The 26,463-nt window shown below is 36.5% G+C and overlaps 1 protein-coding gene across 3 annotated transcripts in view; it reads left to right on the top strand.

Moving 5' to 3' along the window:
• FRYL (FRY like transcription coactivator) overlaps nucleotides 1-26,463 on the top strand; it is a 236,148-nt gene that overhangs the window by 10,221 nt on the left and 199,464 nt on the right. For all 3 annotated transcript variants that reach the window (XM_019741013.2, XM_074324663.1, XM_019741016.2), the window contains exon 2: nucleotides 16,994-17,169. The gene's annotated coding sequence lies outside the window, so the exon portion shown is untranslated. The remainder of the gene's footprint in view (nucleotides 1-16,993; nucleotides 17,170-26,463) is intronic.

Below are 26,463 nucleotides of genomic sequence, written 5' to 3'. Positions count from 1 at the left end.
GAATACAAACAACTGATGTATTTTAATTATTGTGATAAACTCAATGTGGATATAAAATGTAATGTGACTACCAGAAAGTCTTCATAGATTCACAGTCTGAACTAATACCATGTTTCCCTGAAAAGACCTAGCCGGACAATCAGCTCTAATGTGTCTTTTGGAGCAAAAATTAATATAAGACCCGGTCTTATTTTACTGTAAGACCAGGTCTTATATGATATAAGACCAGGTATAGTATAATATAATATATAATATAATACCCAATCTTACGTAATTTTGCTCCAAAAGACTCATTAGAGCTGATTGTCGGCTAGGTCTTATTTTCAGGGAAACAGGGTATGAGGAAGAGGTTCATAAGAGCAAAAGTGTTAGTCTTACTTTATTTTGTACTGTTCAGATTACATTTGAAGTATTGTGTTAAGTTCTGGATGTCACATTTGAAAACGAGTCAGGAAACAGTAAGTAACAAGTGTTGGCAAGGATGTGGAGCAATTAGAACCCTTGTAAGTTGCTGGTAGGAATGTGAAAAGATGCAGTTGCCGTGGAAAACAGTTTGGCAGTTCCTGAAACAGTTAAACCTAGAATTACAATATGCCCCAAATATTCCACTTTTACTTATGCACCCAAAAGAATTGAAAACAGGTATTCAAACAAATACTTGTACATGAATATTCATAGCAGTACTTACATAGTAGTTTACATTGGCCAAAAAGTAGAAACAACCCCAGTGTACATCCACTGATGAATGGCTAACCAAAAGGCAGTATATCCATGCAATGGAATATTAAGCAGCCATAAAAATGAATGACGTACTGATAAATGCTACAAAGTGCACGAACCTCATAAACATCATGCTAAATGAAGGAAGCTGGACACAGAAGATCGCATATTGTATGATTCCATTGATATGAAATATCCAGGATAGGTAAATCCATAAGGATAGAAATCAGATTAGTGGTTGCGGGGGGGAGGGGGGCATGGGGAGTGATTACCTAATGGGTACAGGTTTCCTTTTGGGATGATGAAAATGTTTCGGAACTAGATAGAGGCGTTGGTTGCAAAACATTGTAAATATAGTAAATGCCACTGAGTTGTACACCTTAAAATGGTTAATTTTATATTATGTGGATTTTACCTTAATTAAAAAAGTGTCAGTACATGTAAATCAATTGAATAGTATCGAGAGTCCAGGAATAAACCCTATGATAATTTTCTTTTTTTGACAAAGATGCCAAGATAGTTATAGGGAAAGAACAGTCTTTTCAGGAAATGTTACTGAGACACCTGGAGATCTGCATGCAAAAGAAGGAATTTGAACCACTTCCTCCTACAGTTCACAAAAACTAGCTGAAAGTGGATCACAGACCTGACTGTAACAGCTAAAATTATAAGTCTTGGAAGAAAATATGAGTAAATCTTAGTGATCTTGGGCTAGGTAAAGCCTTAGATAAGACACTAAAAGGACAAGCAAAAAATAAAATAGATAAATTGGACATCATCAAAATTAAAAACTTTTGTGCCGCAAAGGACATTAAGAAAGTGAAAAGACAACCCGCAAAATGGGAGAAAATATTTGCAAGTTGTATCTAATAGGGGCCTTTTATCTAGGCTATGTAAAGAACTCATAACTCAATAATAAAAGACAAATAACCTAATTAAAACTGATGAACAAATTGGTGAATTTTATGATATGAGTTATATCTCATTAAAACAAAAAAATGAGTCAAGTGGAATATGTTAGGAGGAGATTTTTCGTCCTAATGGGATTCAAAATTGAAATCCTGCTCTTGTAACTGCTTCTCCTTTTTCCTTTTGCCCTCCCCCACTCCATCTCCCAACTTCTATTAGCTGTACCTTTTATAACGACAAGTTGAAAATGTTTACAGTCTGTTTTGTAACCTTAATGAAGTCTCTGGTGCTTTGTTTTTATGTTGGTCCCTTGTTTTTTAATTATTGTGCAAATATTGCTGAATGGAGTTGTGAGTTATGGTTACATTTCCTTCTCTACCCATGGGTCATGACCCCATGCCAACAGAAGGATGATGTTCCTACTATAAAGACAAATGACTTCTCTTTTCCTGTAATCCATCAATTGCTCAAAGTCATGTCATCCATATACGTATTTTCACACATCGACCATGACTTCCTTGAATAGTTGTTTTTGTTTTTCCTGGTGTGTCATTGTGGTTGTTTTTGGCAGCATTTTACAGAATATCCAACCACAGGTGACATATCAGATTATCCTGACCTTTCTCTTATTGCCAGTGGCTGCTGTAGCTCCAAGCATCTTTTTCTCACTTACTAAAATGCAGGAAGAAGGGGATAGAATGGGTGCTGCTGCTTTTGGATCTTGTTTTAAAATGTGTTTTTGAGACATTTTAAAGTTTATAAAAAAATTGTGAGGATAGTAATGTGAGCTGTTGTCTAAATTTCACCTAGATTCATCAGTTGTAAACATTTTGCTATATTTGTGTTTTCCTTTTCGACCTGTGTCTGTATATCTAGAGCTGTAGTTGTTTTTATTTTGGTGAACCTTTTGAGAGAAAGTTGCAGAGGTTATGAGGCTTTAATCTTAACTACTTCACCACCTATTACCTAAGAAAAGGACTCTGTTATGTGATCATGGAATAATTATTAAATTTAGGAAATTGGACATTGTTAATGGTCATAGGTTGAGTTCTCTGGGAAGCAGATCCTGAGCCAGAATTAGGATTGCACAAAATTAAAAGAAGGACGCAGGATTAGCTGTCTGGTTGTGATGACACCCTGTCTGCCAGCACAAAGAGCAGGTCTGGAGTCAGGATTGTCTCTTAGAGGATTTCCATGTTGGACAGAAATTGCCTGGCATACCTTTGCTCAGTTATGGAGTGGGAGCTATGCAGGGAACAGCGAGACCCTCTCTTGAAACCTGAAGCCAACTCCGATGAAGCTAACAGCTAACCATGCTGCTGACACCTGGCAGTGAGTCTTCTGCTTGTGAATGGTGCATCTCCACACCTACCACAATATACACAGTCCATATGCACGTTCACCAATTGCCCAATAACTCCCTTTAAAGCAATGCCCCACTCCCCAACTCCCTTTCAGCATTTTTTCATCTTGGAGGAAGCTTTCAAGAAGCTCCCCCAGATGCCTTTCCTGTATGTCTCATTGGTCTGAACTGAATCACTTGTCCATGGTGGGACAGGAACAGTTGCTCAGGCCAATGGATGACAAAGGAGAATGGGATTTCCTGGCTTAGTTTTGACCTGTGGTGATTTATCCCATGAGTCCGGGGGAGAGGCTACCTTCTCTAATCATGTTTCTCACCTGACACCTTATAAAAGAAAATAAAAAATAGGTTCCTTTCAGCAAGGAATAAGGGAAGAAAGGTGTGGGTAGACAATAAGCAGCATTCTGCTGGAGTTTTTGTTACATATCTTTTCCTTTCTATTAAGAAGAGACACATGCATTCCTGTCATTAAGCCAGCTTCTTAGTTATTCTGTCTTTTGAACTGAATCCATTTCTTCCTTCCTTTCATGGAGCTCATCAATTTTCTGTTTTAATAGGATGAATTATTGTCTAGTCCTGTTGCACAGCTGCCATCCTGGGACCTTTTTCATTTCACTCTTGGATCATTTCCACTGTAGCTTGTGTTCTCACATCTACTTTATTAGGTTTTCATCCTTGTTTGCTAGAGATCCTCAAGTGGTGTGTCCTTACGTGTTTGAAATTGTCTTTATTCTGCCTTCTCACTTGGTTGATCATTTGGATGTAAGAGTCTAGGTCAAAATTATTTCACTCTGGAATTTTTTTTTTTCCACTCTGGAATTTTTGAGGCATTGCTCTGTCTTCTACAATTGAGAATTTCTGGTTTTAGTCAGATTCTTAATTCTTGTTCTTTCCTCAAGTCATTTAGGATCTGTTATTTTGAAATTTCACAGGGTTTGTATTGATGTCTTTTCTTCATGGAACAGAGGGTAGGTTTCTTTCTCTTATCTGTTGGCTCCCTGTCTTATATTGTACCTGTACTTTATTACTGATCTCACTTTTATTCTGGGTGATTTTTAACATTAATGTGGATGGTTCATTCAATACCCTTGACAGTACCTTTGACAGGCACTGTACCTGTGTCATTCCTCTCCTTCCTTCTTAATAGAAGCTCAGGTATTTAGTACTCATGCGTTTCATGGGCCCCCTGTCCCCACCTACCAGCACCAAGGGGGCAGTTTATGAATGTTGTTCAGCCTAAAGTCAGTTATGTTAGTTCCATTCTCTTTGCCAACGATTGGTTTAGGCATAGTGACACATAAAGGAAGTCTGCTGGGACTCTGGTTTCCTTCAATTTATGAAGCGATAGCCCTTCTTTGGGTGTTGTCACGTGAGCTTATCTGTCTTGGAGCTACTGCAGCCGTCTTGGGTCATTGCGAAGAAAGTGAGATGACGAATGACCTTCAGCTCAAAATTAACTTGTCTAAAATTGAACTTGTGATATCCCGTCTTCCCTTTCCCAAATTTCTCACTCCATCTTTCCAGTTGCAAAGGCCACAAATCTTGGCATTATCCCTAACTTTATTCCTTCCCTCACATTCCACATTCTATTCATTAGAAGATCCTATAAGCTCCCCTTCAAATTATCTTTATAATCTTAACTATTTTGTCTGATTTATACCACTATCATCCTGGTCCAAGCCACTACCATTTCTTGCTTGGGTGCCTACCCAGGGAATTTTCTTAGGGCTCAACCTGACAGACTTATAGGTTGCCATGAGCTACATTTAAGATCAGATTCACTTGGAAGGATGTGAGACTGGAAACCACTTACCAGCGGGGAAGCGTCAGATGTTCACTCTGATAGGGTTCCTTGTAGCTATCCATAAAGACAAGAGCCAGAACTATTCTCGGTGCTTCTCCTCTCCTTCCAGGTGAAGCTTAGGTGTGAGTAATGAGGCTCCCATGAGTAGATATGTAGCTAATCTGGTTTAGAGGCCCCATGTTCTACAGAGCCTTTATCTTGTATGACAGCCAGTGAGCATAGCTCCCAAGGTCCCTACAAGGCACAATGTCCAGTTATTGGAGTCATCACACTAAAAGAAGCCCAATGTTTTGGCCGCTCACCAGGTATTGATAGCTCCTTTCATTCCCAAGCTATTTATCAATGGGTCATTTTTACCATAAGCAATGTTGCCTGGTAACACAGCTAACATTTTGCCTGTATGGTTTCCTGGGGAACAGAGCTAGAAGGTTTACTGAATCCAAGAGCAATTTCTTATGCTGAAAGACGAGGGTTTTGCTAACACTTGAGTCACAAATAGCCTACTGAGGGGTCCCCTGTACTCTGTTCTCAGCACAGTAGCTAAAGTGATCCTTTCAGATGTTTGAAAGGATAGTCTTCTGCAAACCCTGCGTGACTCCCAGCTCACTTAAAGCACATTTGTCTACTGGCCCTACGGGAGTTGGTCCCTTATCCTTAACTGCCCCGATCCTTTTTTTCCTGCCTTTCCCTTGCCCATCTGCTCTAATTGCCCTTGTTCTGGCTCTAATGTGCCAGGCATGTTTCCCCCTTAGGGCCACTATGTTTGGTCTTCACCATAGTTGGAACACGCTTACTCCTGATATTCACCCAGCTGACTCTTTCTTTAAATCTTTGCTTCAGTGTCACCTTTTCAATGAGCTGTATTCCGACTAGTATTTAAAAATTGCAACCCCTACCACTCCGGTACTTGCCATTCCATGATTCTTTCCCTTTTTTAATTTTTTCCCCATAGCTTTTCTCACCTTTTCATACTCCATCATTTACTTATTACATACGAGGTCTGACAATTAAGTTCACGAACTCATCCTAGAAAAAGTGCTACATATCTCATTGCTGAATATCACTACGGTCACCGTCGAAGTACTCCCCTTGGGAAGCAGTGCATCAATGCCAGCGCCTAGTCCACTCTTTAAAACCAATTTGGAACTTTTTCTGGAATTGCCATCAGAGCTGTCATCATATTACCCTTGATGTCCTGAATGTCATCAAAATGTCTTCCTTTCAATATTTCCTTTATCTTCGGGTAAAGAAAGAAGTCATTGAGGGCCATATCAGGTGAGTAGGGAACGTGTTCCAACACAGTTATTTGTTTACTGCCTAAAAACTCCCTCACAGACAGTGCTGTGTGAGCTGGTGCATTGTTGTGATGCAAGAGCCATGAATTGTTGGCAAAAAGTTCAGGTCGTCTAACTTTTTTGTGCAGCCTTTTCAGCACTTTCAAATAGTAAACCTGGTTAACTGTCCATTTGGTACAAATTCATAATGAATAATCCCTCTGATATCAAAAATGGTTAGCAACATCGTCGCAACAAGTTCGTGAACTTCATTGTCCTACCACTGTTTATTGTCTCCCACTTGTAAGCTACAAGAGGGCAGGATTCTTCATTTGTTTTGTTCATTGATATAACCCAACTGCCTTATGTAGGACAGTGCCTGACACATAATTGGTGCTTAGTATTTTTAAATAAGTGACACACATTTGCAGAAGGCATACTGTGTGCTGAGTGTTTTAACATATTAATTCATTTAATCTTCATGAAACCCTCTTGAAGTAGGTACTTTTATTGTCCATTTTTTGTCCATTTTTTTTTTGTTTTGTTTTGCTTTTATAACTGTGGAAACAGAGAGATTAAGAAATTTACCAAATGTTGTATAGCCTGTAAGTGAATCCTAGCAGGATGGCTATGGAGCCTGGGCTCCTAACCAAATATACTGAAGTTAAGCATCTTTCTGCATACATAATTTTTTACCTGCTTTTGGATTTTTTTTTTTTGGTAAATACCCCTCGATTGGGTTAGAGGTTAGGGACATTTTAATGTCTTGACACATGTAGCTCAGTTGTTTCTTGTAGGATCTTTGGTCCTATCTGAAACAATGGATTCATGGATGTCCATGCCCAAAGGGCCTTAAAATGTAGTCCTGTCCAAAATGTCCACGACTATATTTGATCCATGCCAAATGGTTGTTGATATTTGGTCCTGTCAAAATGTCCACACTTAGAAAATGTCCCTGGGTTCAGATAGCCCCTAATAGTTATTTATACTTTTGGTTTACAGGATTAATACATAAACAGTACTGTCATGTTTTATTCATCCAATAATTGTGTTGTGGCTGTGTTGCCTATAGTAACGTTTCTCGCCTTGGTACCCTACCTAGTAGTGGTACATGGGGTAAGGTAGGGGGGGTCAGCCTGGACCCAGTGTCTCCATGGGTGTTTTGGACAGGACCAAATGTCCCCTAATCCAGTTATTTCCAAGATCCCATCAACCACATTTTAATGTGTCCCTTTTTAAGAAAAATGATTATTGGGGTCATTTAATTGACTTCTACTTGTCCTCTGTCATCTAATGCTGAACTTTGATGATGTTCCCTAGTATTTCCTAAATACTTGGATGACAATAAATTATTTTCTTTCTATGTCCCTGGAAAGGGGCCAAAGACACAGAATGGAGGTCAAGGAAGGTTTCCTGGTAAATGGTAGAAGGCTCAGCGATTAGTAGTGGGTGAATGTCTAGGTTTAACTTATACCTAAGAACTTCTCACTCAATCTTATCTGGGTCACGGTCCCCTTGGAGAATTTGATGAAAATTATGGACCTCTCACTAGAAAAACACCTATAAACAAATACTTTAAATTTTTTTATTGTGTTGTAAATTGATGTACATCACAGACCATATAAAATCAGTCTTTGCAAAGATTTCTGTAAGTCTCATTTTTGTTTTTGTGTAAAATTATTTTCTACACTTGGGAACCAAATCCAAAATATTTGATAAAACAAATTGAACTTTAGTTATTTTCAAAAGTAAAGTTTATTGAGAATACTGGTTTATGATAAGTTGAAATTGTGGCATTGTCTTTGATAACAGCAATACATACATCGTTTTTAATTTCCAAACACTTTTGCCTTTTTGTTTTAATGGCAACTGAAGGTGAAAACCTGATTTGTAAGATACGTGGAAGCAATTGGAGAGGCAGATTGGATGAGGCAAGAGATTTTTATTTTTATTTTTTGGAAGGGGAACAGGACTTTATTGGGGAATATTGTGTACTTCTAGGCTTTTTTTTTCCAAGTCAAGTTGTTGTCCTTTCAATCTCAGTTGTGGAGGGTGCCGTTCAGCTTCAAGTTGTTGTTCTTTCAGTCTTAGTTGTGGGAGGGCACAGCTCAGCTCCAGGTCCAGTTGCCATTGCTAGTTGCAGGGGGCACAGTCCACCATCCCTTGCGGGACTCGAGGAGTTGAACTGGCAACCTTGTGGTTGAGAGCCCACTGGCCCATGTGGGAATCGAACCATCAGCCTTCGGAGTTAGGAGCATGGAGCTCTAACCACCTGAGCCACCGGGCCGGCCCCAAGAGATTTTTTAATTAAACATTTTTTTTAAAAAATTTATTTTTAGTAGATTGTTTTGTAAAGACTTAATGTTTTATGAGCAGTTTTCAATTTACATCAAAATTGAGAGGAAAAATACAGAGATTTCCCACATTCCCCCTGCTCCCACTTAGGCACAGCCTCCTCCATTATCACCATCCCCCACCAGAGTGGAACATTTGTTACAATGGATCAACCCTCATTGTCACATCATAATCACCCAGAGTTTACACTAGGGTTCACTTCTGGTGGTGGACATTCTGTGGGTTTGGATAACTGTATAATGACGTGTACATTATTATGGTATCATGCAGAGTGTATTTTCACTTTCCTGAAATCCTCTGTGCTCCACCTGTTTAGTACCCCCAACGCCTGGTACCCGTGGATCTTTTTGCTGTCTGCATTGCTTTACCTTTTCTAGAATATCGTATAGTTGGAATCATACAGTATGTAGCTTTTTCAGATTTTTCTCACTTAACATTAGGTATTTAAGAGTCCTTTTCCTGGCTTGATAGCTCATTTCTTTTTAGTGCTGACTACTGTTCTGCTGTCTGGATGGACTATAGTATTCCCATTCATCTGCGAAGAACATGTTTGTTGCTGCCACGTTTGGGAATTATGAATAAAGCTGCCTAAAACATCTTTGTGAAGGTTTTGTGTGGACAGGTTTTCAACTTCTCCAGGCAAATACCGAGGAGTGCAATAGCTGAGTCATATGGTAAAAGTATGATTTGTAAGAAACTGCCGAACTGTCTTCCAGATTGGTGGTACTGTACTGTATTCCCACCAGCATGACTGAGAGTTCCTGTGGCTTCATACCTTCCCCAGCATTTGATGTTTTCAGTGTTCTGGATTTTGGACATTCTAATAGATGTGTAGTGGCATCTTGTTTTAATTTGCATTTTCCTGATGACATATGATGTGGAGCATCTTTTCATGTGCTTATTTGCCATCTGTATATCTTTTGTTGGTTATGTATCTGTTAAAGTCTTGGGCCCATTGTTTAATTGGGTTGCTGTTTTCTTATTGTTCAGTTATAAGATTGCATTGTATATTTTGAATAACAATCCTTTATTTCCCAAGTCTGTGGATTATCATCTTGTTCTCTTGACATTGTCTTTCACAGAGCAGAAGTTTTTCATTTTAATGAAGTCCAGCTTATCAGTTGCTTCTTTAATGGATTGTGTCTTTGGTATTGTATCTAAAAAGACATCACCATAGCCTAGGTCATCTAGGTTTTCTATGTTGTCTTCTAGGAGTTATATATATAATTTTGCATTTTACATTCAGGTCTGTGATTAATTTTGAGTTAACTTTTCTGATGGTGCAAGGTCTAGGTCTATTTTTTTTTTTTTTTTTTTCATGTGAATGTCCAATTGTTCCAGCCCCATTTGCTAAAAAGACTATCTTTGTTCCATTCCCCCCCCCCCCATTGTTCTTTTGTCAAATCAGTTGGCTCTATTTATGTGGGTCTATTTCTGGGCTCTCTATTCTATTCCATTGATCTATTTGTCTTTTCTTTCCCCAATACCATATTTTCTTGATTCATGTAGATTTATAAGTGTTGAAGTCGGGTAGTATCAATCTTCCAACTTTGTTCTTCTCTTTCAATATTCTGTTGGCTATTTTGTGGGGTTTTTTTTGCCTCTGTGTAAACTTTAGAGTCAGTTTATTATTAACCACAAAATTACTTACTGGGATTGTGATTGGAATTGCATGGAATGTATAGATTAAATTGGGAAGAACTAACATCTCACCAATATTGTGTCTTTCTGTGCACGAACCCAAACTATCTCTCCGTCTGTTTTAGTTCTTCTTTGATTTTGTTCACCAAAGTTTTGTAATTTTTCTCGTATAGATCTTGTAAATACTTTGTTAATGTTATATCTAAGTAGTTCATTTTGGGGAGGGTGCTAATGTAAATGGTATTGTGTTTTTAACTTCAAGTGCCACTTGTTCATGGCTGGTGTATAGGAAAGCTATTGACTTTTATATTAACTTTGTATCCTTTAACTTTGCTATAATTGCTTATTACTTTCTGGGGAAGGGGAGAGAGAGAGGGAGGAAGGGAGGGAAAGAGGGAAAGTCTATTTTTTTGGATTTTCTACTTTGACAATTCTGTCATTTACAAACAAAGACAGTTTTATTTCTTCCTTCTCAATCTGTATACTTTTTATTTCCTTTTCTCGTATTATTGTATTAGCTAGGACTTGTAGTTTTCTATACCCCATCCTCTTCAAGGGAGCCTTTGTAATTTTTTCTCCTTTTGGCTTGCTTAGTCTTATTGTGTATCTTCATAGATTTTTATCTTTCATATTTCTAGTAAATGATAATTATTAAGAAGCTGAACCAATTGTGTATTAAAAAAAAAAGTAAAAGACATTTAACGGAAATGTTTCCCAGGGCCCATTGTTTACTACAAAAAGGAAACCACTGACTTCTTGTTACATCAGTCAAGATAAAATTATTTTGTGAACACAGTACTCCTTTTGTGAGTAACATTTTTCATACTGTGATCAAAAGAAATTATTTTGTGAAAACAGTAAGTCAATGGGAAATGGAGACTTTTGTTACAAGCGCGGATTTATTTAGTGAGAGCCCTTAAAATATGATTTCATAACATTTTAAATTCTAATTGTGGAGATATTTGCTATAATTTAAATTATGAAAAAATATGGTTTATGCAGGTTAGAAGGGTTGGAAGTTAGGTATTCTGTTCTTAATTTCTTGATATGTAATAAAAGTTTTAACTAATTTTAAGGGGAGAATGTAGCAATACGGGGTGGTGGGAATATTTACTTTCATTATGAGGCAGAAGAAGGAAATCGTATCACTGTGGATATCACTAATATTATAGTGGGAATGTATTTAAGGTGTAACTGGACTGTATATCACAACCTTGTATCTCCTTTCCCATTTTAAAAGTCATTCTTAGTAGAAAACTTTTAATCAAACTTCCTCAGGTGAAGTTTGATTAAAATCAAAATTCAGAGAAGATGAGGATGTGATTGTATTTTGGGGCTCACTGGTGACCAGCCTTCTTGGATTCTTGAACTTTTCAGTTCAAGAATCTTTACTCCTGCCCTTTACTCCTGCCCTCCATTGCTTTCCACCTCCCATCCCTGCTCTGAAACTTTTTTTTCTAATATCTTTGGCAGTAATAAAGTCTTCCAATCTTTGAGTACCTGACAAATGTACCTGTTTATAAGCATCTCAGGAAAGCGAGAGATCGTTTAGATTCTAAGCTATGTTGTTTTGTAGATACAACTTTGCTGTATAAATGTGACCCTTCCACTAGTGTAATGATTCTCAATCTTTTTTGGTCTACATATAATTTGTATATAAGGAAATAAATAAATGTATGCATTTAAGGAAATAAATAAACGTATGTATGTATGTCAGATAGTGATAAGTTCTATGATGAAAACAAAATGGAAATGGTAAAGTGACATGGGAGGTCCACCTAATACTGAGTGGTCCTATGAACTTCCTTTTTCTCATTTACCAACTGGGAGTAATAATAATCTACCTCCTTAGAGTTGTATGGACTTAATTGTGTGTGAAGTGCACCTGGCAGACTACCTGGTATCATACCAGATTATTGAGTACGTATTATTCTCCTTTTCCCTTTCTTTCTGTAATTCGAATCATCCAAATCTGCAGAGTAGTGTCACATAATGTAGAGTGTGTTTAAACCATGTCCTTGGTGTGGTTTTGAAGTTCTTGTTGAAAAAGTAAATAACACGAATGAACCTTGAGGGGCTTCATGTGTAGTGAAATAAGCCAGTCACAAAACGACAAATACCATTTATGTGAGATACCTAGAGAAACAGAAAGTAGAATGCTTGTTGTCAGGGGCTGGGGGTAGGACAAATGGAGAGTTATTGTTTAATGAATGCAGAGTGTCAGTTTTGCAAAATGAAGAATTCTGGAGATGGATAGTGGTGATGTTTGTACAACAACGTGAATGTACTTAATGCCACTGAACTGCACACTTCAAAAGGGTTAAGATGGTAAACTATATGTTATGAGTATTTTGCCACAATTTTTAATAAAAGTAAATGATAAAACTACTCAATTTTGGGAAGGCTTGCCCTCCCCATTTTTGGTAAATAGTAGTGAATCAAGTTCTTTAATTTTTCTTCTTTTCATTTTAATGAGATACAAGTGACACATAGCACTATATAAGTTTAAGGTGTACAGCATAATGACTTGACATACATGTATGTATGAAATGATTACAAATCACGTTGTTCTTGACTAAATCATGAAACAGTGGGTTGCTGTTCTTATATCATGAATCTGTGTGAGATTCCCCTAAATCAAAAACTATTGATCATTAAAAATTTTCATCATCTTAACTTCCAGAGGTGTCAAACCTTAAACTGTTACTTGTACAGCAAAGAGTATAGTATGGCTGGAAAAGACATTTTGTTTTGTTTTATATGTCAATTTAAAAAATGTATATTGAGCACTTGTGTCAAATGAACAACAATAATGACACTTGTTGAGTGATACTGTGTTTTGCCAAAAATAAGACCTAGCTGGACCATCAGCTCTAATGCGTCTTTTGGAGCAAAAATTAATATGAGACCCTGTCTTCTTTTACTATAATATAAAACTGAGTATAATATAATATAATATATAATATAATATAATATAATATAATATAATATAATATAATACCAGGTATAATATAATATAATGTAATGTAATGTAATGTAATATAATACCAGGTCTTATATTAATTTTTGCTCTAAAAGACGCATTAGAGCTGATTGTCCAGCTAGCTTTTATTTTTGGGGAAACACGGTATATAACTTGGAGCTGATGGGTCCTGGAAAAACACAGTTAAATTTAAAAAAAAAACACAAAAAACATGATTGTAGAGGGCTTTCAATGCATAGAAACGAAGGGAGGGCATTCCAGATGGAAGAAACATCTGGTGTAGGCTTAAATGGGATGTGTTTGCACAGAGCAGAGTTCAGCCTGACTATAGTTAGAGAACATTAGGGAGAACATGGGATAGCAGTTTATTCTCTTCCATTAGGACCTTGACTCGGAGGCTAATGAATTTCTGGACTTTATTCTGTAGGCATTGGGAGTCCCAGTGAATTACCAAGACAGACTTGTGCATTAGGAAGGTGCATTTGGCAGCATTCTCTGAAGTGCATTGGAGTGGTGAGAGAGGGGAGGTGAGAGACCAGTTAGAAATCAACACTTAGAATTCTTTTGAAGTCATTACAGTGGTTAGGATCAGAATGCAGATGACTGGTGATTGAGGATAAGTTTATAGGTGAGAAAATAGATATATGGTAAGAAAGACAAATGTGTGATAAGAGGAAATAAAGAGGAACCTATGGCGCAAGAATGTAAGTAATTTATGTGATTATTATAAATGTAACTGGCATAAACAGATTTTGGAACAAATAAAATTCATTCATGGTAGGCATGCAACTTAATTGTTGGGAGAAAAATGCTATGGTACCAGAGAAGATTTCTCCTCCCCCAAAAGGAAATTGAAGTTGTGGCTTGTCCATGGTTTCAGGTTTGGCAAGAGTCTGGTTTTATCTTGAATCCAGTCCCTTTCCCCTATGTCATGTTGCAAGCTGATAAAGACTAATATGTGAAAAACTGGTTAGTGGTGAAGAACTTATAGACTATATATATATATATATATATATATATATATATACACACACACACATATATATATATTTACATATATATACACATATATATGTAAATATATATATGTGTGTGTTTTAATATAGCAGCTTTATTGAGCTTAAAGTCACATACTATGCAAATCACCAATTTAAATTTGAGGTTTTTGTATTGTCACAGAACTGTGCAGCCATCACCACAATTGATTTTAGAACATTTTCATCATCCCCAAAAACCCTGTACCCATTAGTAGTCACTCCGCATCTCCTCTCTGCTGGTACTAGTCAACCACTAATCTATTTTCTCTATATAAATTTCTGGGCATTTCGTATCAATGGAAGCATGTAATATGTTAATATGTGGCATTTTGTGATTGGCTTCTTTCATTTAGCGTAATGTTCAGATTCATCTGTGTTGTAGCATGTATCAATAGTACTTCATTCCTTTTTATGGAAGACTATTCCACTGGATGGGTATACCATACTTTATCCGTTCCTTGGTTGATGATATTTATGTTGTTTCTGCCTTTTGGCTATTACAGATAGTGTTATTATGAACACTTGTATACATATTTTTGCATGGATCTATTTTTTCATTTCTCTTGGGAGTTGCTGGGTTATGTTTAACTTTTGAGGAACTGCCAGACTGCTTTCCAAAATGGCTATACCATTTTATATAATACCAGGTCTTATATTAATTTGGAGCAAATTATATATTAATATATAATTAATTTATATATTAACCCAGCAGTGTGTGAGGGTTCTAGTCATATACTTGTCACCACTTACCATCTGTCCTTTTTATTATAGCTATCCTAGTGGGTATATCTACCTGTCTATATAATATATGTTATATATATATATTATATATGTAGCTATGTATATATCTATATATATCTGTATGTATGTGTACATACAGATATATCTACATATAGATATATCTCTACATAAAGATAAATATATAGATAGATAGATAGATATATCTGTGTGTGTGTGTTTATGTGTATACATAAATATATAAAATGTTTTTAAAGTGATTTTATTTTTCTGACTATAACAGTGATAAATCCCCTTTGAAGATATTTCTATATTGGGAAAATAGAGAAAAGCATAAAAGAAAAAAATCATTTATTTGAAATCATGATTTAGAAATAATATTTAGTAGTTTTTTTTTCCATGTTTTAATGTAATTTTTAAAATATGGCTGAAATTATGATTTTGAGTCCTGCCTTTTTTTTTGTTTCACAGCATTTCCCCATGTTATTTTTTAAAATCGTATTTAATTTTATACCACCAAAGAATGCCCATTTTGTTCTCTTTGCTTTCGTGTTCTTATGTTTTATTTAATTTTCAAATTTACAATTAGTTCAGAGGAGTGGGGAGGGAGTGGGAATAAATATTTGTGGTTAATATACCACGTTTAACTAGAAATTACTTCTAGGCTAACTGTAGCATAATATTCCATCTGCTGAGTAAATATTAATTTAGTTAACTCTCCCTATTTTGGACATTTAGACTTCTTACAATTTTTCTTTATAAATAATGTAAAAACATTTGTAAAATTCTGTCTGTATTTTGAGTTCACAAAAGTATAAGTACCAGGTCAATAGCTATGAATATTTTAAAGATTCCTGTTACATATTGACTATTTCTTTTCAAGATGGTTGTCAAATTTACATTTCCTTTAGCAATGTATATTTATGCCTTTTTTACTGTATCTTCACTAATAATGCGTAAATTGGTAACAGTTGAGTTTTAAGGTCACTATAGCAGGGAATTTTTAGTTTTGTTCACTGATACATACTTGTATGGTTCTGATACAAAGTAGGCATAGCAGGTATTGAACATTTGTTGAAATGCTACCAGTAGGAAGAAGGGTTTTTTCTGAAGGACAAGAAAGTTAATTTGCATTTGATTTTTCCAGGAAAGTAGCCTTGTTATATCGATCATATAACAGCCCATGTTTTTGATGAAAAAGGGATGAAAAAGTAAAAGTGAAGCTTACTTGGGAGAATTGTCTTAAATTTAATTTTGTTTGAACATTTACATGTTTCGGAAGTCAAAATGACACAGTGAGAAGTCTGAACTCCCATCCCTGTTTCTTTACTGTCCTTTATAGGTAGCCATTTTTACCAATTTCTTATTATCTTAACAGTGCTCTTTACAAATATTAACATACTATATATATATATCATTCTGTACTCTGCTTATTTAATATTTTCTGGTGATCTTTTCATAGAAGAACAGAGTACTTCCTTACTCATTTTTACAGCTGCACAATATTTCTTCTTATGGATGTATCATAGGTGTTTTTACCAATCCTCTTGGGGTTTCAGTATTTCACTTTTTCTAATAATCCTACCATAGTCTTGCTGTATACTTTATTTTCTGCAATTTCTATATATCTGTAGAAAAATGTCCCAGAAGGAGGATTGTGGAAACAGGAGAAATGCATTCTTAATTTTATAGATAGTGCCACTACCACTAGCAATGGTGGCTACTTACTTCTTAGGGTAACTCTTGAAAGGCAGGGGTCATTACCCCAATCCCATAATGTATATATATCCTTAAATACTATGTAAACGCTCTTATGATGATGGCCTTGTGTCATCATGAAACAGGTAATTATGTTTAGATGGCAAGTAAATACATCATATATTTGAGAAAGGTGTTTTGGGTGGTGAAAAAATATTTAAATTAAAACCTTTAGAAGACTAATTCTCCTTTTCTTGTTTTCTCTCTCCAGATAGATTCTTTCCCTGTATAGTTGAGATTGTTTTTTTTTCCATAAGTAAGTTCTTCTTGGCCAAATTCTCAATTATAAAAATGAATTTGAACAATGATATATGTTATATGAAAACTGCTAAAATGTTACAACTTTTGTTTTAAACATGGGTGTTGCTAATAACCAACCATATTTCTTTTCTCTCTTTTTTTGTCTTCCAGACTTTACCATTCCATATTCTGCTTTGTACATGGTGAATCACTACTGCTTTGCACGAGTGTGCCCACTTGCGTGCCTATAAAGTACAAGCTCCAGATTGAAAAGTCTTCTAGATGGATCCTTTCCAAATTTGGTGTCTTGTCGACAAACTCTGTGCCTCATCAATACTTTCTAAGTGGTAAGGATATGTACTTTAAAAAAAAAAAAAAATAGAAACTTGTAAAACAGTTTTTGAATTGCCTTCCCCTTTTTTATGCTTTTTTTTTAACCTATGAATAATACCTACACTTTTTGCTAATTTAAAGAAATCACATCTGAAAATAGCAGTAACATCAGGTTTTTGGAGGCTTCAAAACATTCTTTCCATATTATATTCTGGGTACAGTATAATCTGTAATATTTATAATGAATAAATATAAAAATACATAATGAACTTTATGTGTGTGTACTTTGTAATCCCTGATTGTAACGCTGAGGTAGTTTATCCTGTTACTGTCTTTTCTTATCTATTTAGGTGTTTGAATACAGTGGGTCAAGAACGGCTTACTTCCTAGCAATTGTATATTATGCACACATTTATGGAGATGATAAGAGAGGTGTGTAATGCCAGCTCTTCCTTTTGTAGCATGCAACTATGTGTGCCTTTTCATATTCTAGCATTTTTTGGAATCATAGATGCTAGTTAGCCAACTTGTTTTTGAACATCTCTGGGATTTACTCAGAACACTTTATTTGTGGGGGGGGGGGGCGGAGGAGAAGAGGAGTAAAATTGAACAAAACAAGTTGCCGAAATTGGAGACCTTTAAAGTAAAATTATTGAAGTAGGCTCATTTTGAGTTGTCAGTCAACAGATTTTTCCTAAATGACTGCTATTTATGAATGAAAATACATAATGACATTTGGCATTGTTAGGAAGTAAGTTACCAAATGGAAACCATGGTGTTAGATGAGGATACAATGCAGGGAGGTCAGTGAAGAATGGTGTACATTTCAGCTCTAGTTCTAATCACTAATTGCATTGTGTTCTTGAGTACAAGTTAGTTAGCCTTAATGGAACTTGGTTTTCTCATCTATGAAATGAGTGAATTAAACTAAAACAATTTATAAGGTTTTTTTTGGTGCCTTCATACCTAACGCTTAACGACGATAATGAACAAATTGATAGATTTTTGTTTTTTTGAGGATACCTTTTCTTCCTAATTTATCTGATAGAGATATTTTTAGACTATTTTCTTTGAATTGTTGGAGTTAGAATAAGGTTCTCACTATCAGAACATTTTTAAAATCAGTTTCACAGAATAATTTTTAATGAGCTATTTTCTTTTGAAGTTGATGTCTTACTCCTCTCCACATTCTTATCCTTCTCTACTATTAATGACCTCTAGAATTTTTTTTCGTTTGACTAAGATGTTCCCTTTCTGTCTCTTTTATTGTATTAGTGGCTCTAATCCTGCTTCCTTGTCTTGTCTAGCATCCATCATTTTCACCTTAGTAATTTTCCAGCATCAGTACATCTTAGACCAGTGGTTCTAATCATAGGACCCTTTTTAAAACATACAGATACCTACCTTCTGAAATGAGCTTGGGAGAAGGGTGGGATTCTTTGGCGGGTAGCTGGAACCAATTAAAAAACCAGCATTAGTTCACCAGGATGGGAGCCTCAAAGGTCGTGTACTATTCACACCTATTACTTCTTGCCTTAGACCTCGTCATCACCTGGAGCACTTCCGTTTCTGAGGTCTTGGAAAGTTTCCTGTCATGGTCATAACCCTGAAAAGTATCATATCATACTTTTCAAATTGGTTCTTTGTCTTTGTTATGACTTATAGTTTCTGGGCATTATCTTGTTTTTTCTAAGCAAGTTAGTTATTTCCTAGCCTCATTAGCTTTTTACTCACCCAAACCCTCAGCATATTACATTCTCTTGCCTTTAACATCCTGAAGAACCTGTTTTACCAAATCTCAAACCTGTTAATTTTCCATCTACATTCTTTCTTCCTAGTTCTGGCTGCTTGGTGCAGTTGGAAAAGGTCACATAACTAAGTTTGGATCTACTCAGTAATCATTTACTCAATCTCTAAACTAGTTCTTTTCAAGCTTGGCTTCTTACCCCTTTTTTGGGAGGCTGCACACCTGGTCACGTCAGGTTGCCATTTTGGGGCTCTCTAGCATACTTCCTAACCTATTCTTTTTACTTCAGATTTTTTTCTTGTGTCCGAAGATGAAATCTTTTGCCTTATTTTTAATTTCTATTATAGAAAATGTAACACATACACAAAAGTGGATAGACTTGTATAATGAACCCCCTTGTATTCATCACTTGGATTCAGTAATTATCGAGTCATGGCCGAATTGTCTGTCTCCCACTGATTTCTCCCACTCCTGTATTATTTTAAAGCAAATCTTAGACTTAAAATTTATTTGTACTTCAGTGTGTATTCTGAAAGTATAAGATCTTCTTTTAGAGAAATATAACCGCAATACCATATCACCCTTATGAAAAAATAACAATTCCAATATAATCAAATATCCAGATGGTGGTAATTCTAATTCTCTCATACATTTTTAAAGCAGTTGACTGGATTGAATCAGGATCTGCATAAGCCCTCCCCCCGTTGCAATTGGTTGATTTTTTCTCTTAAGATTTCTCCTCCACCCCCACCTCCCCTTTTTGTCCTTAAAATTTATTTGTACAAATTGGGTCTTTATCCTGTAGATGTGGATGCTTCTGATTACATTTCTGTGAAACATACTCATTTATTCTTTGTATTTCTTGTTAATTGGTAGATCTAGAGACTTCCTCAAATTCAGGTTTGACTATTTTTGGCCAGTCTATGCCCTTGGCAAGTGTCTGTGGTGCATACGTCTACTTGTTTCTGATTAGTTGCCATTTGTGCTCAATGCTTTAGATGAGAGGTTGGCAAACTTTCTCTGTAAGGGAGCAAGTAGTGGATATTTTAGGCTCTGTGGGCCATCTGGTCTCCTCTGCAGCAACTACTAAACTCCGTCGGTAATGGGAAAGGAGCCATAGACAAAATGTAAATGACTGGGCATGGCTGTGTTCCAGTAAAACTTTATTTACAAAAACAGGTGATAGACTCCCTGCTTTAGCTCTATTAAATCATTAGGGTTTGCAAGATAGTGATATTTTAATACTGTAACTTTACTGTTCATATATTGGGTGGAATGTCTATAAAGAGAAACTTCCTCATGTACTATTTGTTGCCCTGTAGTAGAGTCTGTACAGTCATGGGCCACATAACAGTGTTTCAGTCAATGAGGGACCACATGTACGACAGTGGTCCTATAAGATTATAATGGAGCTAAAAACGTCCTATCGCCTAGTGACAATGTAGCTGTCATAACATCCTAGTACAATGCATTACTCACGTGTTTGTGGTGATGCTGCTGTAAATAAGCTTGTGCTGCCAGTTGTATAAAAGTATAGCATGTAAGATTATGTAAGTGCATACCGTATTTTGCTGTGTATAATAATGTGTACTTTTTTGCCCAAATTTGTGAGGGAAAAAGAAGAATGTGCATTACACATGGGTAGTACTAATTCCATATCTATATAAATGTTTTTAATTCTTTTAGTTATGCTTAAGGGTTAAAAGTGTAACCCTAGAAATCAATAATGACATCCATATGCAAAATAATACCCTTGAATGCGATCATTGGTTTTGTTGAACTTACGACAAACTTGCAACGACAAAGAGTTCTTGGCCTTCTATGATGCATAGATACCGTAAATTTGTTCTCAGTATATAACATTTCTTATACCTTGTATCTATTCTTGTGTTTTGTGATGATTTGTTACGTAAAATTTCTTGAACCATAATGTTATAAAATAAATGCTAAAATTCCTTTATAATACAAAAACAAGTACCTACATGTAAACAAATAAAAATTTGAATAAAAAAATGAAAGATTTCTTTCCCTGAAAGTTTGGGCCAAAAATGTGGGTGCGCATTATACACGGGAGCACATTATACACTGCAAAATACGGTAATATTTGATAATGATAATAAATGACTATGTTGCTGGTTTATGATTTACTATAGTATACTTTTTATCATTATTTTAGAGTGTACTCTTTCTACTGTGCTGTAAAACAATATGTTGTTATGCCAGCAGCAGCTTCAGACATCTCATGTTTAGCACATCTCTTGGTTGCGTCATTTTCTCTTGTGCTTGATTTAATGTCGTGTTTTGTACAGTAACATGCTGGTAGCCTGGGAGCAGTAGGCTGCACCATACAGCCTACGTATGCAGTGGGCGGTACCATCTAGCTATATCTAAGTGCACTCTGATGGTCACACAGCAACAAAATCACCTAACGATGCGATTTTCAGAATGTATCCCTGTCATTAAGCAGTGCGTGACTGTATAGTGAGAAAGGTTGGATGAAATCTTGGTAGTTTTCCTTGGCTTACCAATTTTAAAAAATGTGTTGGTTATATTAGCCTTTTCCAGTGATGACCAATTACGTGCGGTCTTCCCTTCTCCCCCGGACCCATTGTGAACTCTTAAATTTAAACATACTGGACTTTTAAAATAATTATTTATGGTCATTATCCTTATTGATGCTTAAATTATTTAATCTTTGGCTAGTGGGAGCCTTTTCAAGTTGATTACTGAATTATTTTAACATGATGCTATTAGTAGTTTTTGGTAGCGTCTTTATCTAGGTTGGTGCAAAAATAATTGCGGTTTTTGCAGTAATTTTTAACTTTTTAAACTGCAATTACTTTTGCACCAGCCTAATAATATGACAATGCATTCCAGGCTCATCACGAACATTTCCTCCCCACACCTGGTATCAGCAGTTTCTTTACGGAGCCCTGATTCCTTTATTGGGGAATGGAATTTCAAGACTACAACCTGAGCTCTAGGGCTTCTCATTGATCACTGTTTCTAGGCCTTTTCAGTCATCAGAACTAGGAAAAAAATTTTCAGATAGAGAACCTCGTGAATTCGCAGTGATACATCTAATTCAGGTTTCAGCACTACAAGATTTTATCTTACTCTTTTGAAATTTTCATTTGTATCTTTCTCTCAGCTTAGAATTCTGATTGTCAATGATACCAGGAATAATACAATTCGAACATTGCGTGATTACTCATTTATAGTACCCTGTTACTACACACAACAGTCTCAGAATAGCAATACCTACATTAAAGTTTTGTCTCTGTCTGCTTTCTTTCGCTCAATATTATGTCTGTGAGATTTACCCATGTTGCATTCAATAGTACTTTGGGTTGTTTTTTTTTCTCTCCATTGCCTTCTAGTATTCCATTGTGTGAAATACCACAATTTTTTATCCATTCCCCAGTTGATGGATATTTGGGATACTTCTGGTTTGGGGCGATTATGAATAAAGTTGCTATGAACACTCTTGTATATGTCTTTGGTGGACCTGTGCACTGTTTTCTCTTGTGTATACAGCTTCTCCTCTCCTCACGATGGGGTTACATCCTGATAAACCATAGCAAGTTGAAAATGCATTTAATACACCTACCCTACCAAACATCATAGCTTAGCCTCGCCTACCTTAACCATGCTCAGAACACATATCCAGGTAAACACTGGCAGGCAACACAGGACACTGCAGAGTATTGGTTGTTCACCCTCGTGATCACGTGCCTGACTGGGAGCTGTCGCTCGCTGCCGCTGCCCAGCGTTTTGAGAGGGTAACATACTGTATATTGCTAGTCTAGGAAAAGATCAAAATTAAAAATTTGAAATATGGCTCTCCTGAGTGTATATTGCTTTTGCACCATTGTAAAACTGAAAAATCGTTAAGTCGCACCATTGTAAGTTGGGGACGCATCTGTTTACCCAGCAATGGAATTTTCAGTTCTTTTTTCAGGTGTAGGATACATTCCCCTATTCCTGTGTTGCTGAGTGACGTTTGGCTAGCTTAGTTGATAGAGCCCGAGACTCTTAGTTATCTATTGCTGTGTAAAAAATCACCCCAAAACTTAGTGACTTAACACAAACGTTATTATCTCACAGTGGCTGTGGGTCAGTTTCTGTACCTTGTGGCCTAACTATGTGCCTCTGGCTCAGGGTCTCATAAAGTTGCATCCTAAGTATCAGCTGAGTCCACATTCATCCCAAGGCTCAGTGGGAGGGTGGCACAAAGAATCCTTCTGGGGTGCTTTCAAGCACTCATGTGATTATTGGCAGGTCTCAGGTCCTTTCAGGCTGTTGGCCAGAGACCATCGGGCAGCTAATAATACAGCGGCTGGTTGTTAGTTTGGAGCAAAGGAGAAAGGGTGTCCAAGACAGAAGCCGTGGCCTTTTCATAACCTATTCTTAGAGTGACAGCCCACAACATATGCTGCATTCCTTTAAAAACATTGTTGTGGTAAAATATACATAACATTAAATTCACCATTGTAACCATTTTTAAATGTGTAGTTCGTTGGCATTAAGTGCATTCACACTGGTGTGCAACCATCATCACCATCCATCTCCAGAATTGTTTTCATTTTTCCAAACCAAAACTATACCATTAAGCAATAACCTACCATTCACCTCTTCTCCCAGCCCTTGGCAACCACCATTATACTTTCTCTGAATTTGATTACTGTAGGTGCTTCATAAGTGGAATCATACAGTATTTGTCCTTTTGTGACTGGCTTATTTCACTTAGCATAATGTCTTCAGGGTTCATCCATGTTATAGTGTGTCAGAATTTCAGTCCTTTTTAAGGCTGAATAATATTCCATTGAATGGATACATCACATTTGGTGAGTCCATTCATCCATTGATGGACGTTTGTTTCCTCCGTTTTGGCTATTGTGAATAACGATGCTATGAACATTGGTGTTCTGCATTCTATTCTTAGAAGCAAGTCTCTGAATCTAGTCCATACTTAAGAGAAGGTAATTACCTAAGCGTGTGAAAATACCAGGAAGTGGGGATCATTGGACCCCTCTCAGAGGCTGCCCTCCATACTGGTTGGGCAAGTCTTACTAATTGTTTTCTGTACAATTAATTATGCTACCAACCGCATATACATTCAAGTTCATTTATTTTATTTTTGATATTTAATACTGTTCTAAAATGTAATTTTGTTTTATAATCATATATAATAGTTTCATGATTTCAAAGTCAAATCGACAAAACAAGGTTTAGTCAGAGGAGTCTAACTTCTCTGTTTTCTCTCCATTTCTTTCCTTCCCCTTCTAAGTAACCGTGTTTTAAAAATTTCAGTTTATTCTTTCATTCTGGAATTTTTTTTAAGGTAAGCATCCTATTTATTCATATTCCTCCTTTCTTAAATAAATGATATCATACAACATACCTAGCTTTTTACTTGATAAATCCTGGAGATCACTCCTTAGTAGTAAATTACTCATTCTTTTTTATAGCTACATAGTTTATTTAACCAGTTCCCAATTGATGGGCATTTGGGTTGTTTCTAATTTTTTTTTTTGTAAATAGTACTCAATGCCTAGTCTTGTGCATATAGATATCTTTTTATATTTTGCCATTGTGTATTTGGGACAGATTCCTAGATGTGGAATTGCAGGGTCAAAGGGTAAATGACTATGCAGTTTTACTAGATATTGCCACATTTATCCTCAAAGGAATGTTATCTCTTTGTGTTCCCATCAGCAAAGTGCGAGGGTGTCTATAACCTCATCAGCAGAACATGACAAACTTTGGGGTTTTTTGCCAAGTAGAAGTTCATTGTACTGTTAATTTTCATTTCTCATTATGAGTGAGATTGAATATTTTTTAGCTTTTAAAATTTCTTCTTTATAGACATTTCAGAACCATTAAAATCAACAGTGAATTTTTTTTAGATAACATACTATGTTTACCTTGAGGTACACATTGGGCTGAATATCTTTCTACATGGTAGAAGCATTTGCATTTCTTTTTCTGTTAACTCCATTTCTTTGGCCTCATTTTCTCTAGAGTTGTTGGTATTTTCTATTTTATGAGCTCTGTACATATTAGGAATATCAACATTTTGTCTATTTGTTTTCTTTTCCTGCAAGTTAAATAGAAGTGTTCTCGAATCTGCCTTGACTTTATTTTGCTTCTCGTCCTCTTCCAATAATGTTACATTTACTCTTCTGGCTCAGTGATCATTAAATATTTGATGACTCCGCATATACATCTCAGACCTATGCCACTCACTATTTCTTCAAACTCAGCCTACCCCAGATACAATTTGACTTTATACGCAAACCTGATGTTCCTATGTTCCCTTTATCATTTTCCCAGTTGGGAACTTGAAGTGATCTTTTGTGGCTTATTTATGACTAATTAAGGAAGTGTTTGCTGAGCTCCTCCCGGTGCCAGGTGCCAAGCTGGGCACTAGGTAACGAATAGTCTTAATCCTAGCTCTCTGGGACTGGTCTGATGGGGAAATAGATATCAATCAAATATACACAAACTTATGTCTCAATGTGTGCTAAGTATTTCAAGAGAGAGTTTAAGGGTTGGGACACAAGGTTAGATTGGAGAGAGACAGTGACATTTAAATGAGATTTGAAGCTCTTTTAGGGTTTACCTGGTAAAAGAAAAAGCCAGGGTGCCGGTTTCCCAATATAGGAAACAGTGTGGAAGGATCCTGAGGCAGGAAAGAACTTGAACTGCTAGGAAATGAAAAGGCCAGTTTTGCTGGCATGTAGGGAGAAAGGGTGGAGGGCCTTGAGATGTGATTTGATTTACTTTGTAAAACGAAGCCTTGGGCTGTGGTGGGGGTGATGCATTGGCGGGGCTGTGTGTGGACGTTGCTTAGGAGCCTGGTTAGGAGGCTGTAGTTGTGAAAAGTGATGGTGCTCCATTGGTTCAGTTGTGAAATGTTTTCAGTTCTATTTCCGTGCTTTGTTCATTCTTCCCATATTTTTTATATCCACCGCCCTAGTTTGGAAAGTTCGCTCTTAATGCCGATATTTTTTACAAATTGGTCCCACTCTGTTTTAGGCTCTGTTCCCAATCTAATCTGCTTCCAAAGATAACTTTTAGTAATCACAGGTCTGTTCATATCACTTCCTTTCTCAAAAACTCAGGGGGGCTCCCTGTGATGGTTACTTTTATGTGTCAACTTGACTGGGCTACAGGTTGTCCAGAGAGCTGGTAAAACGTTATTTCCTGGTGTGTCTGTGAGGGTATTTGTAGAGGAGATTAGCATTTGAATTACCAGCAGACTAAGAAGATCCGCCTTTATCACTGTGGGTGGACATCATCCAATCCTTGAGGATAGAAATAGAACAAAAAAGCAGAAGACGAATTTGCTCGCTCTGTCTCCTTGAGCCGGGACCTCCATCTTCTCCTGCCCTCAAACATTTGAGCTCCTAGTTTTGCGTCTTTGGACTTAACAACAGCAGTACCCCTCCACCCGCCGTGGCCTCAGACTGAGAGCCACACCACTGGCTCACTTGCTTCTTAGGCCTTTGACTCGTACTGAATTACAGCACTGGCTTTTGTGGTTTTTCAGCTCGCA

The sequence above is a fragment of the Rhinolophus sinicus genome, linkage group LG02 (assembly GCF_036562045.2).
Source record: "Rhinolophus sinicus isolate RSC01 linkage group LG02, ASM3656204v1, whole genome shotgun sequence".
Lineage (NCBI taxonomy): Eukaryota > Metazoa > Chordata > Mammalia > Chiroptera > Rhinolophidae > Rhinolophus > Rhinolophus sinicus.
Note: the sequence above shows the minus strand (reverse complement) of the source record. Positions and strands in the feature narration are given on the sequence as shown.